Source organism: Macrobrachium rosenbergii, chromosome 5 (genome assembly GCF_040412425.1).
Source record: "Macrobrachium rosenbergii isolate ZJJX-2024 chromosome 5, ASM4041242v1, whole genome shotgun sequence".
Taxonomy (NCBI): Eukaryota; Metazoa; Arthropoda; class Malacostraca; order Decapoda; family Palaemonidae; genus Macrobrachium; species Macrobrachium rosenbergii.
In genome coordinates, this window is record NC_089745.1 from 17,921,702 (window position 1) to 17,934,612 (window position 12,911).

At 33.7% G+C, this 12,911-nt stretch overlaps 1 long non-coding RNA gene across 1 annotated transcript in view; it reads left to right on the forward strand.

The window, feature by feature from the left end:
* LOC136838997 (uncharacterized) overlaps positions 1-12,911 on the forward strand; it is a 253,980-nt gene that overhangs the window by 120,433 nt on the left and 120,636 nt on the right. Inside the window, exon 2 of the long non-coding RNA XR_010853179.1 lies at positions 12,586-12,635. This is a non-coding gene — a long non-coding RNA (uncharacterized lncRNA). The remainder of the gene's footprint in view (positions 1-12,585; positions 12,636-12,911) is intronic.

Sequence of the window (12,911 nt, forward strand, 5' to 3'; positions counted from 1 at the left end):
CTGTAAAAGAAGACTATTGAGATGCTATTTGTCTGCCCGTTCGCACTTTTTCTGTCCGCCCTCAGATCTTAAAAACTACTGAGGCTAGAGGGCTGCAAATTGGTTTGTTGATCATCCACCATCCAATCATCAAACATACCAAATTGCAGCCCTCTGGCCTCAGTAGCTTTTATTTTATTTAAGGTTAAAGTTAGCCATGATCGTTCGTCTGTCACCGCTATAGGATCCAACAACACAGGCCACTGCCGGGCTGTGGCTGAAAGTTTTATTGGCCTCGGCTGAGAGTTTCATGGGCCGTGGCAGAGAGTTTCATACAGCATTATACGCCGTACAGAAAACTCGATTGCTCCGAAGAAACTTCGGCGCATTTTTCACTTGCTTTTTTATATAGTTACTCAGGACTCCTGGAGTTATATTTGTCTGCGTATATGTTGTGTTTATGTAGTTCGATCTGTGATGGTTGAGAGAAATGAAAGATTTTGTTTTCCTCTCTAAGAACGAACAAGCTTATGTTAACTAAAAATACAAAACCTCTGTAATTTAACGAAGGAATCTTCTTGTTAGTTATCTGATGTATAGTAAAACCGAAACAATTTTTATATATTTTATAAGATTCTTTGAATTTTATTTTGGCATAGTCAGTTATCTTGTTCATGGTGTGTTCAGAACAACGCTCTTCTTATCTCTGTTTAGCCAATGCGTAAAGTTCTTTTCTTTCTTAACGGATCGTAGGTGTCCCCTCAGCGTTCCTTCTCCCGTGTTAAATAGAATCTCCTAATAATATCTAGTTATATTTGCGTTTAAAAATGATATTCCAACTTTGTACCAGTGCGTAAAATTACTATTGTTGTTTTTGCAGGGCACAAAAATGAGAGCTTCATTTTTAAATGGTTCGGAGATACTTATTAAATCTTTTACAAAAGTGCTTAAAAAATATGATGTTAAAAGTCAAGATTTTTGTCCAGCTGAAGAAAGGGATTTGACTTTACAATCGTTCTAACATTGTCAGGATGGCAATGAACACACACGCACACACACACACACACACACACATACATATACATATATATATATATATATATATATATATATATATATATATATATATATATATATATATATATATATATATATATATATATATATATATATATATATATATATATATATATATATAAGTAATGTGAGCTAGTAAGAAATAATCCAATATGTCTAATTTGGTAAAATTTCGGATGTTGAATAAACCTTATGAATACATTAACCCATGTAGTGATTTTTTCTTGTAAAAATAATTATCGTTATATTCTAGAGTGTATTATCTGATACCCAGCTCTAATATTAAGTAAATTAACCTCTTAAGTATCCAGAAATTTGAATTTAAACTGTCAGTGTAAATTCCTCACTAGAAAACATCAAAATGGATCCCATATTCAAATGGTAAATTCTTTTGTTTTCAAGATTTAATTTCACAGCAAACTTTTAGTTATTCCCAAGGGTTAAATAGATAATCTGCGAGTCCTTGGCAGTTTAATTAGTCCTAAAGGGATCACGTTCATATGGATTTTGGGTAATCCATAAATATAAAAAGACATTCAAGGAAAGATAGGAAGTAAATATGTATTGCTAAGTATGTACTATGCGTCCGTGTGTGTTTGCTGCTCTTTATAAGAAAATTTCTTTTCTTGTCATCATTTGTATCGGAAATCTTAGCATAGACATTAATTTGTCATACATTGATAGCTTAATCATCAAATAGCTAGTTTTGACAGGATTGGTAATTATGGATCAGATACATTACCTCCTGTGATAATCACCGTGACTTATAACATCAACAGCCTTGAAAATGAGCAAAATGAAAATATTTTTTTCCTTCCACTCTAGAACAATTAAAGAATGGGTTGTTTTCTATTTTTCACATACCTTGTGTTTAGTTGTAATGCACCTGAGACGACTTCCATAAACAGTATACTAATTTCCTCGTCATTATTATTATTTAGTTTTATAATATCCTTGCTAGGTTTGTATCTCAGAGTCTGGATCCAGACTGCCACCTACCTCCTAAAGACCTGATTCCCACTACTTTGTCTCTTTAGGATTCTAACAATCTCCTAATATCCTTGCTGTGGCCAGCAGTCCACGTTTTCAGAAAGTATAGTTCGAGGTTTGTTCATCCAAACCTCTCCAGGTTCCATCTGATGTCCTCTGGAATTATGCCAAGTGCTCCCAATATTATAGATACTTCTTCAGTTTGTTTTAGTCTTAGTATTTCCATCTTTAGGTCTTGGTATTTTACTATCTTTTTTTCCCTTGTCCTTAACTCTTGTTTTACTCTTTAGGGCTACATCTACTAGTAATAGTTTCTGTGCTTTATTTATGAGGATTAGGTGTGGGCTTTGAGCTTGTATCTTCATAGTTCCAGAGTACCTTGATTTTTTTGTTTTTTGGTTCTAATTTCGGATATATGGTTCTACCACTCGTATGTACTTGGTAGGCTCTTTTCTTTGCAGATTTTTCAGTGCTAGGCCATGGTAGCTGTGTCATACCTTCTTTTATATTCAATTTGAGTTAGTGCTGGTCATTAACTTGTGGTTGATGGTGCCCATATTCTCTTAGCATTTGTGACACATAGGTGATGCTGATGCTTGGCAATTTATGTCATTTTGTACATATTGTGTACTTAGTGCTTGGTCTTGTGCAGCCATCAACATGCCTTCAGTGTCCTTGAACACACTCACAATCAGCCATTCCCAACTGCCATTCCCAGCTACATTCCTAGTATACGTCTGGTATTGGCCTTGCATTTTTCTCATCTCTCTTTCTGTTGGTTGGTGATCCTATCTTTATATGTTTTATGCTCTTCAACAAGGGATCAGTTTTTCCTACCAAGCTATTGTCAACTACCTGTCTTCACTGTGCGTTAGATTCTACCCAAATGTTATTCTCGATGTCGATCTAGTCCTCTTTTTCTTCTTGCTAAGTAGAGCCTGGCCACATGTGCTCTTGGATGTATTGATCTGTTGATGGTCATCAGTATTTTCCTCTTTTGTCCCTGTTTCCTAGGTATTTTATTGTCCAATCAGCTATTCCGCCATTGCATGTTGCTACTGGCGCTAGCCATGTATTGATTGTCTGTACAGTGTTTCTACCATTGAGCTTAGATTGTAATGTTGCCCTAATCGTGGAGAAGCATTCTCTTGTGATGCTTGCTTTCAATTATTATTATTATTATTATTACGTGAAAAAATATAATGTTAAATACTGAAAGTACTGTAAAGTTGTTAGAATGGTTGTAAACATTCCAAAATGCTCTCGAGTGTTTATTTATCTTTATAGTACCTTGCATTTATTTTGCTTTCATAATATATGGTTATATAATTCCTCTCATTTTCTCATAAAAGACTGTGCCTCATTATTCTTCTCAGTCTAGGATGTCCGACAGAAATAAAAATAACAGTTGTTAAAGGTTTAGTAATACAGCGAGAGAAAACTTTTTTATTTAGCACAGTGAAGGATTTTTTTTTTATGGAGAGACGATCGCTTGGCTGATTTCATTACAAGAGGGAGACAGATATCCTGCCCTTTGTACTCGTCTGTCTAGCCAATATAACCAACAAGGCAGAAGGGACGTATTTTTATTTCCGAGATATGTTTCTCTTTTTCTCTCTCTCGTTCGTACCTTTCAACGTATTATATGGGTCTTCTCGTCTTCCGTGTTTAGGTTTCTTTTCCTTAGAGGTGGAAAAATATCCAGTCAGAGGAAAAGGTCAGATTTTACATCGGATGTGATATAACGTTTCCATTATTTGGCTTGAAGTCAGGAATGTTTTTGTAACTGTAGGGTTTTCCAGTACAAATTGGGGTACAAAGATATTTTTTGTAGAAACTTAGATATGGATTAATTGGTTCCGACTTTCTCTGATTTTTAACATGAACCTGTCTTTTATTTTTGTTGATGTTATTTAGATTTTCAGTTGTTATTATGGATACATTCACAGTAATTCATCTTGATTTTTTTTTCATAACCGGTACAGGATTATTATAAAGACAATGCGGAGGGATGACTAGGTGGCGATTCTTAGTTAAAAAAAAAACTTGCTTGCCAGTGTGAAGATAAGTCATATTTCATCATTAGAACTAAGAAATAACTATAATTTTGTTTATTACGTATATTGTAAGTTAATTTAAAATCAATGAAATATTTAGATTTTTGAGAATTTTCTGCCACATGCTGCCTGGTAACGGCTACCGAAAAATCTGTATAAAAAATGATAGTCCATACTCGCGGATAGCAGGCAGAAGGGTAAAGTTCAATGTTTTTCGAGTGCTTAATTTCCTTTTCGAGTTCGAAACGAATCAGGGCACTGGAAATAGAATAACAAGGTTTCCTGCGTTTTATGCGGACCGAAAAATTCCTTTAAAGATGTAGATATTACTAGCGAAGTCATCGTGTCCTAAAACTTGTGAATATTAAACAGTTCTGTAAGTTGGTAGTGAATCTGTTTTGTGTGCCGAGTGAACATTCTGTCGTATGTTTTTAAGAAATGCCAAACACAGTATCCTTAAAGAGATTAAGAATTTTGAGCCACTGGAAAATTATATTTGGAAATAATTAGGTATTAAACTGATGTCGTGTTTGATTTGATTTGTTTAGTAATACAAACAATTGATACAAACAATTGCCTCGTACGTTTAGTACTTAGTTATTATTACGTCATCATCTTAGTTATTATTACGTCATCCTCTATATTCTTTTTCCTCATTCGGTCATAAATTTTTAGATTTTCTCTGAGATTTCGTATAGTCCAGAAATTATTTCATGAGTAATTCGGTGATTCACTTCTTTGACTGGGATTTTAGAAATTAATATTTTACCCAATTTTCCATCATTTCTTCCATTTTACCCTGTTTTCCTGATTGTCTAATATTTGGCCGGCGATGGATTTGACCTTGAAAATTAGGGTAAATTTACTCATTCCATGTGGTTTATGATTTTGTAATTTACCAATTTTAGGTAATTTAATAGAGCTGCATATACTGTGAAGCCAAGAACCTGAGCCTGAATAATAATAATAATAATAATAATAATAATAATAATAATAATAATAACAACAGTACTGGAATTGGTGCCAGGGGATGCTTCAAAACTGGTTGTATTAGAGAAGCCAACTGGAACGTATAGTTCATGAAAACATCCCAGAATAATAAAATATTTAAGTAGATCGTGATAAGGTAAATTTCTAATCAAAGTAGGCTGAAAATTGCAGTGGTAAAAAGAGCTTGAAAGCACAAACATGAAAATGTTTCTGATTCAGAAATTGTCAGAAATTAAAACGATTTTTCTTTCCATAAGCAGAAGTGTAAATATGTTTTCTGAAAACTAATTTAAAGGTTAGGCAGTAACAAACTATTGAAGACCCGTTACTTCCTGGAAATGTTTTCAAATAAAGAATGAAATTTCGGATTAAAAAATTAAAGTCAAGAACTAGTTCAGTATTACTAGCCCAGTTACACGAATCAGTATTTAACACATGCTTATACCTTCAAAGGCTTCCTTTGAATTACTGGAGTCGTGACAAGTACCCTTTGACTTTCCTTTCTTGAGAGGCTAAATCAATGAATTTTGTAAGACGTGCGTATTATCTTTCCACAGCTTCGTGTTGTATATCCGTTTCAAAATGAAATTACTATCACATTTTCCGCAAATAATTATTTCATAGGTATGCAAATATTTGTTTTGTGTGTTTTTTTAGGCATGATCCGAAGTGGACTGAAACTTAAATAAAACGAAATTAAAAATCAGTTATTGTGTGTTTTCTTTGTATTTTCGATGACGATTCATAATTCTATTTATGGTGAAGAATCTCTTTAGATTGTGGAGAGGGAAAAAACCTTTAAGGTCCCCCTTGACAAGGGGCAGGTAGATACTTCAGAGATATTTAGAATATTGAAAATTTCACGCTGCGGGTGCTGTATGTGCATCCGAGGAATAAGGTTTAGAATATGTGAGGAGTGTCTTGTAGCCTTTTATACCCGTCATTATATATGGAGGTCATTTTAACGATTTATGTCTCAATTTCATGAACTCATTCGGCAAATATGTGTATTACAAAGATTACAGGTTAACACTTTACGTTCTGAAACGATTGTCGTCATCCATAAAAGTGTAATTTATGAGGTAACCCGCTTTAGCATTCGATAGTTTTACATAGTGTGATTTATCAAAAGGACGCTGTTGAAATGCATAGAGTTCCTCTTGTAGGGGAAGTTGTGATGACATTCTTCTGGAAAGAGATATTACCGAGGTATAGGAACTGATATCTCATAAAATTCGTGGGAAAATGCATCGATGCTTTGTTTCATTGCCACAGTCAGCAGCACGACTAATACAATCCCCCCCTTTTGTATTCCTTTGTGCTTCTTTAAGCATTAATTACTTTTCCTTGGTTCACAAGAGGAAGGTATGAATAAAAGCAACGGTAAATTCTTCCATGGATATCGAAAACTTGTAGCCTACATTCCCTTCAGTCTGAAGGAAGGAATGTCATTAGGAAAATAGGAAAAACAAAAACAACTGATATTGCTATAATAATAATAATAATAATAATAATAATAATAATAATAATAAATAATAATAATAATAATAATAATGGTAGTATTATGAAAAGGGAAGACTAACGTAGAACCTCTTTTTACGATAATTAATAGTTATTACCGCCAGGCAAATGTTTAGAGAGGATAACATGCCCTACAGCTTTTTTTTTTTTATTTATAGCTCTTATTGTAAGTTGTGTGTTGTCAGAGAAATGGTAAAGTAACTGACATGGAAACAATTATTTTCGGGATTTCACTTTGTACGAATAGGAATAGAGATTGTAGTAGTATTCTATTCTGGATCAGATGAACATGAAAAGTAGATTTTGTATATTAATTTTTTTACAAGATATTGAATTATATTTGATGTTTTTAGGTAAATCATTTGTTGCAAAAGTCCTTTGAAGACCGTAACTTGTTGAAATGAGTGTCACCTAAGTTGAAATACGTATTTAACCTTCAAATTCTTGTAGATATAGCTCATAAGATAGATTGCTGTATTTATAATTATGTCATATATATATATATATGTACATATGTATTATATATATATATATATATATATATATATATATATATATATATATATATATATATATATTTTATATATACTGTACATGACATAACTATAGATACAGTACTCTGAGTATCTTATGAGCTGTAGCTCTAATAATTATTGAAAATATATATATATATATATATATATATATATATATATATATATATATATATATATATATATATATATATATATATATATTTATGCACATACATACACATTAGGAATGGCCATAAAGACATAGAGAAAATACTGCTTTAATTGCTGAATCGTGAACGAACTATCTGCGCAGGAAACTACTACATTTCCTGCTTCATGTCTGCGCAGAAGGCCTCTGAGAAGCTGTAAAATCACCCTACGCATGTTGAATTATACTGCTTTGCCGTGATCTTGATCTTCCTGGATATTTAGGCCCTCCCTTTCCAATATCCTTCAGTCTGTGTATGTTGTGCTTCGTAGATCATTCAACATATTTTTACCACAGTATCTTCAGTCTTCTCTCTACACCAGACAGTCTAAGTACACACTGATCCATCTGTTCACCTACGCTAACCATTTTCCTACTTCTACATATCTCAGTTCTTAAGCCACTTGAAATAATTCGTCTCAACACCGTTTGCATTTAACATTCACCCGTAATTTCATAAAGGGGAGTTGGTTCAACAGTTCCTACAGTCAACGTTTTCCTCACACTCTACTAACCCTCCTTGCTTAATTTTAGACGTCAATCTCTGCTTTTGTTTAGTCTTCCATACCTTACACTTCCAAAATTTTATAGTCTGTTCCCGTTTTTACTTCGGGAATCTCTTAAACTGTATCTTTTTGAGACGCGGGTGTGCTATTCCTCTTCTGTTGTGTTGATGAAAGAGAGAGAAGTCTTCGGAACTTGAAATGGTAAACTTAAAAATGCTTTAGAGTTGCCAACTTCGCAGCCATAATTATAAGTTTCAAAATTGTTCATAGGGAAATTTCCCTCATGTTACCAAACTTTCCCGACCCCGGCTTGAGGAAGAAGAAGAGAGAGAGAGAGAGAGAGAGAGAGAGAGAGAGAGAGAGAGAGAGAGAGAGAGAGAGAGAGAGAGAGAGAGAAAGTTGTCCGTGACGTGGCTGTTTGTTTATACGGTTAGCATGAGTGGGATACATGCTTATATTGCATAAAACCGAAACAGTTCAAAGAAATGCAGTGAGGCGAATGGGATATTAATTTATATATTGGTAATACCTTAAGTTGTGGGTTGTAAAGTTATCATTGTCTACATGCAAAAGAATAAGATATTTGAAAATCACTGGGGTACTAGATTGACGACTAATTCCAACCTCACATTACTTAAGGGACTCGGAGACTTAGGCTATAGAAATAGTGAAATATTTAAACTATTCCTTTTCTCTCAGAGTCATATTTTACCTTTAATTGCGAGGAAACTCACAAAAGGTACTTGTAAGTGTAAGCTGGTATGTATCTGCGTGATGCAGAAACTAATGCAATTAAAAGTCTCTCTCTCTCTCTCTCTCTCTCTCTCTCTCTCTCTCTCTCTCTCTCTCTCTCTCTCTCTCTCTCACGCCGCTGATGTTTGTTCTTCATGTCTTGAAACAGCTATATTTTACATAATGCTTCAAGTGTGAGCTATAAGTGGGATGGTAGCTGTCAGTACTGAGGAGAGATAAATAAAATAATTATGTAGAATTTTGCAGATAATACGTTACTGATTATGGGTTCATGAAGAGAAATTGCATAAACTGGTGGAAGACCGTAAGGTTTGGAAACAGAGAGAAAATTTTAGTGAGAGTCAGTGAAAACCAGGAAGTAGAAGCACTGAATATTAAAATGTATATGGTAGAGGAAGTTATTTCCTATAGGAATTAATGGGCAAAATTAACAGGTAACAGAATGACGAGAGAAGAGGTGAGTCACATGATAGGCAAAGAAAGGAAGATACCAAAGTAAATGCAAAAATTAGAAAGAAAACTTGAGTTTCGATGTAAGGAACGTTTGGAATTCGTGAAGGTGGTGTTGACTAAGCCTCCTTTCCGTCGATGGAATGTGGATACTGAATAAAAAAAAATTTTCTGGTTTTGGAATGGTTTGAACACGTGAAAAGGAATGTGGCGGTACGTTGATGTACAGGAAAAGAGTGCAGTGTGAATATTTGTGTTAGATGCATATTAACCACAGGAGGTTCATCCTCGACTTGACTTACAGTGTAAAGTATAAATGTGGTTGTGACCATTGTGTTGTTGTTTTCCAACACCAAGCCGCTTCCCTAACCTGGAGTACTGTAGTTCCCATGGAAAGGAAAGACAACTGTCACTGCTCTTTTTCAGCCCAAAAAATGGTTAAGCAAAAAGAAAATATGGAGATGTGAAAATGGAATTAAGAGAGAAAAAGAGAGAAATGAAAACGAAAATCGACGCGAGATGTGGTCGGATTCAGTTTATTATAACTTATGCAGATTGCAGTGTTCCTTACAGAAGCTTATTAGGAACTCCAGGTTACGGTAAGAACTCAGTTGCTTAGATGCTCAAGTCGTATTAAGTTTGTGTATCATGTTCACGTCATTTAATGATTCAGTTCAGGTTGAAGACCGTGTTCTTATCAACTCGAAAACTTTTGAATCACTGTCCTCAGGGAAATCAGACTTTATGGGGAGACCGTGTAGATAAGGTGAGTAAAGCCTCCTTATTTGGAAAGTAATACTGTGGAGATTTGCAGAGAATTGCATGAGAGGTGAAGGGCTTGGCAGGAGTACCTGGAAACAGGACTCAAAGTCAGTACTTCAAAAACAGAAGTGATTCTAAGCAGCAGATAGCGAAGAGAGAAGTACCTGTCAAGACCTGGCAAGGAATTAACACAAACAAATACTCTCAGGTACATGGGTTCTGTCATAAGCGAAGTGGATGGATGTCAGCTGGAGATATGGCAGAGAATTAAAGCAGCTTGAGCTAAGTGGAGACAGGTTTCAGGCTGGATTCTTGATAAAAAGATTCCTTTGAGACTTAGGATTAAGTTCTACAAAACAGCAATCAGACCATTGCTGCTGATGGTTGAGAAACGTGGGCAGTGAAGAGAAAAGAGAAGGGAGCCCTGTAAAAGATAAGAATGATTAGACGGATCCTGGGAGCGTCATTGCTGGGAAGAATTGGTAATGAAGAAATAAAGAAGCAGGGTTGGTGTGTGCTTGGAAGAAGCTTGTCACATGATTAGCAGTGATGATTTCTTTTTTACCTATCTGTTTCTTTTGGTCGAATCTTTTTTTCAAAGAGCTTTTCAAATTTTTGTTACATACATGGATTGGATTACAAATCTTGGATTTTTCTTCTGGCAAAACAAAAGTTTAGTATTGACATGTTTACATAAAGTAGATATTTGCTCAATTTCTTCCCTTATTTTGATAAGCTATTCTTATGGAGTTGATTTACGCCGTAAAATGAAGGTAAGAGTTATGTTCACTTCTGCGTATGCGGTTTTCTGATTTCTTGTGTTCATATGGTCTATGGCACTAAAACACTGATGTTCAGTCGTAGGTATAATATATATATATATATATATATATATATATATATATATATATATATATACATTATATATATATAATGTATAAATGTATATATATATATATATACATTATATATATATATATATATATACTATATATATATATATATATATATATATATTGTATATATATACATGCATATATATATATATTGTATATATATATATATATATATATATATATATATATATATATATATATATATATGTATATTTTTTTTTTGTGCATACACCTGTGTACCCGTTGCAGGAAGCGGTGGCAAATGGTACAGCCTTTTGGCTTCCCAACATGTCTTTAAGGGTAAGGTTGGCGGGCTGCAACCTTTTTTCTTGATGTCAGCAAATTCTGGCACCCATTTACAGCTGGGCAGACTCATGAACTGTAGGCTATTCCCGGACTATGTGTGTTGGCATTTATTTATGTAATATATATGTATGCATATGTATAATACATTATTCATTATTAAATGCAGTGTATATTTCTCGTGGAAAGTGATGTGCCGCCACTTGCATCCTTATTGAAATTATAGTCGAGAAACTCTCAACCATTACCAGACATTCATTTGTCATACATTTTGATAACTGGGACCTCTCCCTTGTATGTGTTTGATTGAATTCTGGCACTAAGTCAGGTTGCATGGAAGGAGAAACGAAGGTCATGATGAAAAAAGTGGAGTTAAGAAAATTTGGGACGAGTAAAGATGCAAATGCTGTTTAACATAGCCCCCAAACTACCTTTTCATAATACATCAACAGTATCATCTTGCTCGCTGAGGAGGGATTTCACGTTATAATGATAATGATGATTTCGAATGTAGATTCATATACTTGATTTAAAAAAAAAAAGTGGTGCCATGAGGCTACAATTCTGATTTATTATTAAAAAATCACGTGTACAGGAAAAACAAATATAAATCTGTCAGGGATTACGATCTGGGATTGAAACAATTCAGGTATGCCCCCCCCCACAAATAATAATTTAGATACATCGTTGAGGGACACAGTGTCATAACTGGAGTCCGATGTCAGTTTAAAGAGCTTGAACCAATGTTATGTGTTGACATTTTCCGTTACGTAAGGTAGTAAAGAAAGCTTCACATTTTATATGATGGCTTATACGACTGGGTTTTATCTATTGTTTTCTGTAATGTAGATATTCAGTATATATGTGTGTGTGTATATATATATATATATATATATATATATATATATATATATATATATATATATATATATATATATATATATATATATATATATATCTATAACTTTATATAATTTATATATATATATATATATATATATATATATATATATATATATATATATATATATATATATATATACACACATGCACACACTGTGAGTAAAATTAATCGGAGAAATCTGAAGAGTATTGGTGAGTCAGTAGGATAATGAGAAACTTACAGTCTAGTATATTTTAGGTCATTCTCACATAATATTTACCCGTATTATTCAAAATATTAGTAATGGCTTAGCAAATGTCTTACGGAAAGTTTTCAAGGAAACTGTGTACAATTGTCACAAGTAATATTGTCATTGGTGAATTTTCTCCTGCCGCAAAGATTGAAACATAGTGAATGAATACACCACCTAAGAAAATAATTAATATGAAATGTATTTATTTACTGATCATCTTTTCCTGTAACTTGTCTCTCTCTGCAGGCTGAATTCTCTTTGGAGCCCTCTTGGCTTTGTATCTGTTAGCTCTCTTTGTAAGGATTTTCAGCTGAAGATTAAAAAAAAAAAAAGAAAGTGTATATTTCATCTTCTCTTGGCTATAATGAATTCTGTTGCTCTCAAAATATAAGATATTATTGTCTTTGTTTGGTTAGAATTAACGTGCGTATTTTTGTTGCAGGTTTGAGCTATGGGAGTCCAATTTATTTTCGTCAGTGCTGATGTTCTGAGGTAAGTCCTTTGTTCTGATTTATACTTAGCATTATCATTTTGTAATTCATATCAGTGTCATTTGTGTTTTATCGTTTAATTTACATGGATGATTACAGACTGCTAATCATTGTCCAGATAAGCAGACATCTGTTTATGTTACTGTTTAAATCACGAAACCTTGTTTTTGTTTTCTGTTAAAGAAAACAATTGAGATGGCTTTGTCTGTTCGTCCTCACTTTTTCTGGCCGCCCTCAGGTCTTAAAAACTACTGAGCTCGAGGGCTGCAAATTGGTA